This window comes from Mobula birostris, chromosome 10, assembly GCF_030028105.1.
Source record: "Mobula birostris isolate sMobBir1 chromosome 10, sMobBir1.hap1, whole genome shotgun sequence".
Classification (NCBI taxonomy): domain Eukaryota; kingdom Metazoa; phylum Chordata; class Chondrichthyes; order Myliobatiformes; family Myliobatidae; genus Mobula; species Mobula birostris.
Genome location: NC_092379.1, coordinates 130,352,232 through 130,359,585, shown reverse-complemented (window position 1 = coordinate 130,359,585; position 7,354 = coordinate 130,352,232).

Below are 7,354 nucleotides of genomic sequence, written 5' to 3'. Positions count from 1 at the left end.
CAGAAATGTAGGGGCGGGCTGTCGGCTTTGCCCCTCCAGAGTGTCACACTATGTTTTCTACTCATAGATTGATCATATGTCCATAAAGTGACACTAGGCTGCACATATGGTGACTGATAGCAAATAATAAAACAGTGGAGGAGTTAGTGGGTGGAGGTGTTGATCAGCCTTACTGCTTGGGGAAAGTTACTATCCTTGAGTTTGATGGTCCTGGCGTGGATGCTACGTAGCCTCCTCCTGGATGGGAGTGGAGCAAGCAATCCGCCTACAGAGTGTGTGAGATCGTTCATGATGTTACTAGCCCTTTTCTATATGTTTGTCCTTATTGGTGGCTAAGCCGGTGCTGATGATGCGTTGGGCAGTTTTGACGACCCGTTGTAAAGTCTTCCTTTCTGCCGCGGTGCAGTTTCACCCCATGCGGTGGTGCAGCTTGTTAGGATGTGCATCTGTGGAATGACCTGAGTGTGGATGTGCAAAGTCCAGCTCTCTTCAGCCTCCTCAGAAAATAAAGGCACTGGTGAGGGTTCTTGACTGTGTAGGATGTGTTCTGAGACCATGAGACATTGTGTGTGATGTGCACTCCCCGGAATTTGAAACTGCTCAGTTTCCACTGTCGCCCAAATGGCATAAATGGCAGTGATCACTCCCCAATGAGCTCAATGCCTGTTATATATGCATTGAAAGGGAGAACAACACCACACCTGTGTGAATCCCCACAACACCTGGTGACCCTGAGATCTCCGTCTTGACAGCTGCGGTCCGAACATCCTCCAAGAGGGTAAATCCTCATGAAGCACCAGGCCCTGATGTTTACCTGGCAGTGTACTGAAAACCCGTGCCAGCCAGCCAACTGGCTGGAGTGTTCAAGGACATCTTCAGTCTCTCAGTGTGGTGGCCTGAGGCTCCCTCCCATCTGCTACAATAGTTCAGCAATCGTTCCGGTGCCCAGGAAGAGCAGGATGAGCTGTCTCAATGACTATCTCCCAGTAGCAGTTACGTCTACTGTAATGAAATGCTTTGAGAGGTGGGTCATGGCTAGAGTTAACAGCCGCCTGAGCAAAGACCTGGACCCACTGAAATTTGCGTACCACCACAACAGGTCAACAGCAGACATGGCCTCATTGGCTCTTCACTCTGCTTTGGAGAACCTCTGGAGCACCTAGACAACTGTGAGACATGTATTAGGGAACTCATTGTCGACTACAGCTCAGCATTGAACACCATCCTTCCCTCTCTACTAACAACCAAGTTCCAAAACCTGGGCCTCTGTACCTCCCTCTGCAACTGAACCTCATCAGGAGATCACAGCTAGAGCAGACCAGTAATAAAATATCTCCCTCACTGACAATCAACATAGGTGCGCCTCCGGATTTTTGTACTTGATTATGGAATGGGACCTCAAACCTGAAATCACTGCCTCAGAGGCAAAAGTGCAAACAACAAGCACAGACGATTTAATTGATTGTCCAAGATTGGAGTTCTTCTTCCAAAAGTTATACTTCATGTTGGATCTATTTTAGTCTTAAATCTGAGATTGGTAGGTTTTAGCTCATGCAATCCACTATGTGGCCACTCTGTAAGGTATACCTGTGCATCTGCTTGTTAATGCAAATGTTTAATCAGCCAATTATGTGGCAGTAACTCATCAGAACATAAGAACATAAGAAATAGGAGCAGGAGTAGGCCATTGGGCCCATCGAGCCTGCCCCGCCAATCAATAAGATCATGGCTGATCTGTCCGTAAACTCAGCTGCATCTACCTGCCTTTTCCCCATAACCCTTAATTCCCCTATTATGTAAAAATCTATCTAACTGTATCTTAAATATATTTAGTGAAGAAGCCTCAACTGCTTCCCCAGGCAGAGAATTCCACAGATCCACCACTCTGTGGGAAAAACAGTTTCTCCTCATCTCCATCCTAAATCTTCTCCCCTGAATCTTGAGGCAATGTCCCCTAGTTCTAGTCTCACCTACCAATGGAAACAACTTTCCTACTTCTAACTTACCTATCTCTTTCAAAATTTTGTCTGTTTCTATAAGATCCCCTCTCATTCTTCTGAACTCCAGAGATTATAGTCCCAGGTGACTCAATCTCTCCTCATAAGTTAACCACTTCATCCCTGGAATCAACCTGGTGAACCTCCTCTGCACTGCCTCCAAAGCCAGTATGCAGACCTTCCTCAAGTATGGAGACCAGAACTGCACACAGTACTCCAGGTGCGGCCTCACCAGTACCCTGTATAGTTGCAGCATGACCTCCCTGCTCTTGAATTCAATCCCTCTAGCAATGAAGGCCAACATTCCATTTGCCTTCTTAATAACCTGTTGTACCTGCAAGGCAACTTTTTGCAATTCATGAACAAGCACTCCCAAGTCCCTCTGCACAACAGCATGCTGCAATCTTTCACCATTTAAGTAATACTCTGTTCTTCTATTATTCCTTCCAAGGTGGATGATCTTGCATTTACCAACGTTGTATTCTATCTGCCAGACACTGGCCCACTCAGTTAACCTATCTATCTCCCTCTGCAGACTCTCCACATCCTCTGTACAATTTTCTTTTCCACTCAGTTTAGTGTTACCAGCAAATTTTGCTACTCTACACTCAGTCCCCTCTTCCAAATCATCAGTGTAAATGGTAAACAGTTGTGGGCCCAGCACCGACCCCTGCAGCACCCCACTCACTACTGACTGCCAACTGGAGAAACACCCATTTATACCAAACTCACTGCCTTCTATTGGTTAACCAATCCACTATCCATGCCAATACACTTCCTCTGACTCCATGCATCCGTATCTTATTTATAAGTCTCTTGTGCAGCACCTTATTGAACGTTTTCTGGAAATCCAAGTATACAACATCCACCTGTTTCCCTCGATCCATTGCACGCACTATGTCCTCAAAGAACTCCAGTAAGTTTGTCAAACAGGACCTGCCCTTTCTGAATCTATGCTGCGTCTGTCTAATGGAACCACTCTTTTCTAAATGTTTCGCAATTTCTTCCTTAATGACAACTTCAAGCATTTTCCTGACTACAGATGTTAAGCTGACTGGCCTATAGTTGCCCGTCTTTTACCTACATCCTTTTTTAAAAAGTGGTGTGACATTTGCTGTCTTCCAATCCGCTGGGACCTGCCTAGAGTCTAGAGAATTTTGGTAAATGATTACCAATGCGTCTACTATAACCTCCGCCAATTCCGTCAGCACGCTGGGATGCATCCCATCAGGACAGGGGTGCATCTACCTTTAGGCCCTCTAGTTTTCTCATCACTATCTCTTTAGTGACAGTGATCTTATCGAGGTCATTTCGTCCATAACAACATTCTTTGGCATATTAGGCATGTCCTCCACCGTGAAGACCAACACAAAATAGTCTTTCAATGCCTCAGCCATTTCCTTATCACCCAATATCAATTTCCCCTTCTCAATGCATAAAAGCATGCAGACGTGGTCAAGAGGTTCAGTTGTTGTTCAGTTGGGGAAGAAATGTGATCTAAGTGACTTTGATGGTGGAATGACTGTTGGTGCCAGATGGGGTGGTCTGAGTATCTCAGAAACTGCTCATCTCCTGGGATTTTTAATCAGAATAGTCTCTAGAGTTTACGGAGGATTGTGCGAGAAAGAGTTTTGTGGGTGAAAATGTCTTGATAATGAGTCAGAGAAGAATGGCCAGTCTGGTTCAGGCTGACAGGAAGGTGACAGTAACTCAAATAACCACACATCAGAAACATGTGCAGAAGAGCATCTCTGAACACCCAATGCATTGAACCTTGAAGTGGATGGACTACAGCAGCAGAAGACAACAAATGTACACTCAGTGGCCACTTTATCAGGTACCTCCTGTATCTAATAAAGTGTCCTCTGAGTGTAGGGCAAAGGTGAGGATGAGAAGATAATATCTATAGATTTCCCATCTTCTCAGCTGCTGCTTCAGACGTAGTCAGTTCCTGCACTTTAGAAATCCATATCACCTCTCTCTCCGATTAACTCAATCTTTAAACAATTCCGTCTTGTTTTAATTCAGGATGTGTTCAGATAATGTCATAATTATTTTAATTTCCTGATGAATGATGTTATACAGACTGGTTTCACTTCTACTTTCTTAAAATGCTGATTGAAATGTCTTGAGAAAAGACTTTTCAACAATGCTTTATGTCCATTTAATCACTTCCCATTCACATGACAGCCTGTCCAGAAGGGGAATTCACTCCCTTTAGATTCAGGTTCATTTCTCTATCACATGCACAAGATGATGAGAGGCACAGATCAAGTGGACAGCCAGAGACTTTTCCCAGGGCGGAAGTCACTAATACAAGGGGAAGTAAGTTTAAGGTGATGGATTGGAGGAAAGTTTAGGATGATGTCAGAGGTAGTTATTTTTTACACAGAGAGTAGTGGATGCGTGAAACACACTGTCAGGGATGGAGCTAGAGGCAGGGAGACATTAGGGACATTTAAGAGACCCTTTCATGGATGAAAGTGAAATGGAGGGCTATGTAGGCAGGAAGACTTAGATTGATCTTAGTGTACATTAAAAGGCTGGTGCAATATCATGGGCTGAACTGTATGTACTGTGCTGTAATGTTATCTGCTCTATGTACATCAAAACATACAGTGAAATGTGCCATCTGCATTAATAACCAATACAACCTAAAGATGTGCTGGAGGCAGCGTCTAAGTGTCACCACACTCTCTGGTGCCAACACAGCAGAATAACCCCGAGCAACAACAAATCAAACCCCTTTCCCACCCACTCACAGACACAGACCAGCCTCCAATCCCAGGACAGGCCACAACTGTGTTCTAGGTCCATCTACATTATTATCGACAACGAGGGATTCTTGTGGTGAATGAGAGCACATAGTTACAAGGTTTGGGGCAGTCCTTTGAAACGGAACTGTGTGGGAATATCTCCTGACAGAAGGTGATGAATCTCGAGAATTTTCTACTCTGGTGGGATGTAGATGATAGATCATTGTAGGTACATTTTTGAAAATCAGGGAATTGAGGACTCTGGAGCAGAGGTGCTAAGATGATCTATGATCATACTGAATGATGGGGCAGGCTTGAGGAAGCAGATGGCTTCCTCCTCTTGATGGTTCCTTGGTTTCCAAGTATTCCAAGTACTTTTAGTTGGGAAATAGGTGGACTTAGGAAGGGGATGGGGAATTTCTGTACAATTTTGTGTTGTGTTTTTCATTACTCCATAAGTAGGTATTGTTGGTGTGTGTGTGTGTGAGAATACCAGTCTATCTATTGTTTAGCTTATCTAAGTTTAAATCTGTATATGCCAGATTTGTGCAACAACAACCAAAAATGCTGAGAACACTTTGCAGGTCGAGTAGTATCTCTGGAGAGAGGAAGAGTGTAATTTCAAATCGACTGGTACCTGATCTGTGGAGTCGTTCCACCATTTTTGACTCGTCTTTCATTCAATTCTCCCTCGCAGTCAGGTCACCTGGCTATAACTGGTGCTGATTCCTTTGCATCCAAGAGGACCACAATCCAGAGTTGGGTTTGGAGGCTTGTGTGCCTCAGAGACCCGGAGAGCTATGTCGGCTGGAGTCAGGGCTTTATGCTTGAGCTTTTGGTCGGGTCACCCATGCCAAGCAGGTCATAAGGGTAGAGACCAGATTAAGAGCTGTTCTCTGGTCTTCCAAAGTTAAGGGGATCAGCTCAGGACTGCTAAAAGAAAACTGTTCCGGAAACTGCAATGAAGAATCCTTCTACATCTGAGTGGCCAAACACAGACGGAGATGGAGGGCCCTTCATTGCTGCCCTAAACGCCAGCGGTGTAACGGGCAGCAAGAAAGTAAGCGACACAGACGGAAACCACACTAGTAACAATAGGAGAATGATAAAAAATAATCTGCCGTTTACATCATCGACTGAAATGAAAAGAATACACATTAACTTGTTTCCAGTGTTCTAATCTAACTTTTTTAATCGGTGCTCTTAACCTTTAAACCTTTAGTACATTCCATGCATTTTGAGGACTCCGCCGAACAATGATTAGATATCAGCAGCACTGGACTGACTACGAGTTGAAGTCCTGATGCTGGTTTGGGCCCGGGATTCCCAAACTTCTCTTGTGCCATGGAGCCTTACCATTAACGGAGGATGGGAGCCCCTGCCAGATGCTGCCTGACCTGCTGAGTTCGTCCAGCGTTTTGAGAGTATTGCGGGAGAACCATCGCCTGCTCGTTGAGATCAGTCTTCTTCCTGCGCAGTTCATGATGAATTTACACAAAGCAGCCCCTCCCCCCCAACAACTGGTCTTATAAATTGTTGATATGGTTTTATCTTGAGATACGAGATTGTTGACGGTGACATGGAGATTTATTTTAGAGCTGTTTCCTGGACAGGGCATCTGAATGAATTTTCAGTTCTGCTTTAGTAGAACTCTCGTGACCGGGTTCCTCTTTAAAGAGTCGGGGGTTATTTTAAACTTATGTTAATGTCACGGGAGGGGAGCTTAAAGCAAAAAAAAAAACTGTTGGGGGAACTCAGCGGGTCAGGCAGAATCTGTGCAGTGAGTGTTTTATTTCAAAAACATTTTGTTCATAATAATACATGTATGGAGGAACAGATAGGTTACAAATCCCTTTACGTTCTTGGTGTCATTTGGTTGATAAGCTCAGCGGTGTTAACGCGTTATTTTTACCTATCGCCGTTGCCGCTGATGTGGATGGGAGCGGACGTTTGACAATACGGGTTGGAGCCCCTCATAGGGACTGAAAGCAGGAGGGAACTTCCACCAGCCAGGCCAGGCTCTCTTCTCGCTGATGCCATCGCGAAGGAGGCTCAGGAACCTTGGATCCCACACCGCCAGGTTCTGGAACGGCCATTACCCTTCAACCATCAGGCTCCTGAACCGGTTTCGCTTACCACAACTCCGAACAGATTCCACAACCCAGGAGCTCGCTTTCAAGGGCTCTACAGCTCAGATTCTCAATATCATTTATTTACTAATTTTTAAAAATTATTTTTGTATTTGCAATATTTGTCTTCCTTTGCACGTCGGCTGTCATTGATTATGTGTAATTTTTCATAAATTCTGTTGCATTTATTTTCCTGTAAATGCCTGCAAGAAATAAATCTCACGGTAATATAAGATGACATATATTTACTTTGAACTTTGGAACGCGGCCAGTATAAAGAACGTGAGGGGAAGGAGCTGAGTTTGGAGTTGGGAACAAGGTTCACTGAACAGTCGATATAAACACTCCCAGGATTCTCTCTCCCTCTTTCCTCTCTCTCTCTCTCTCTCTCTCTCCTCCCTCTCTCTCTGTCTCTCTTTCTCTCCTCTCTCTCTGTCTCTCTCTCTCCTCCCTCTCTGTCTCTCTCTCTCCT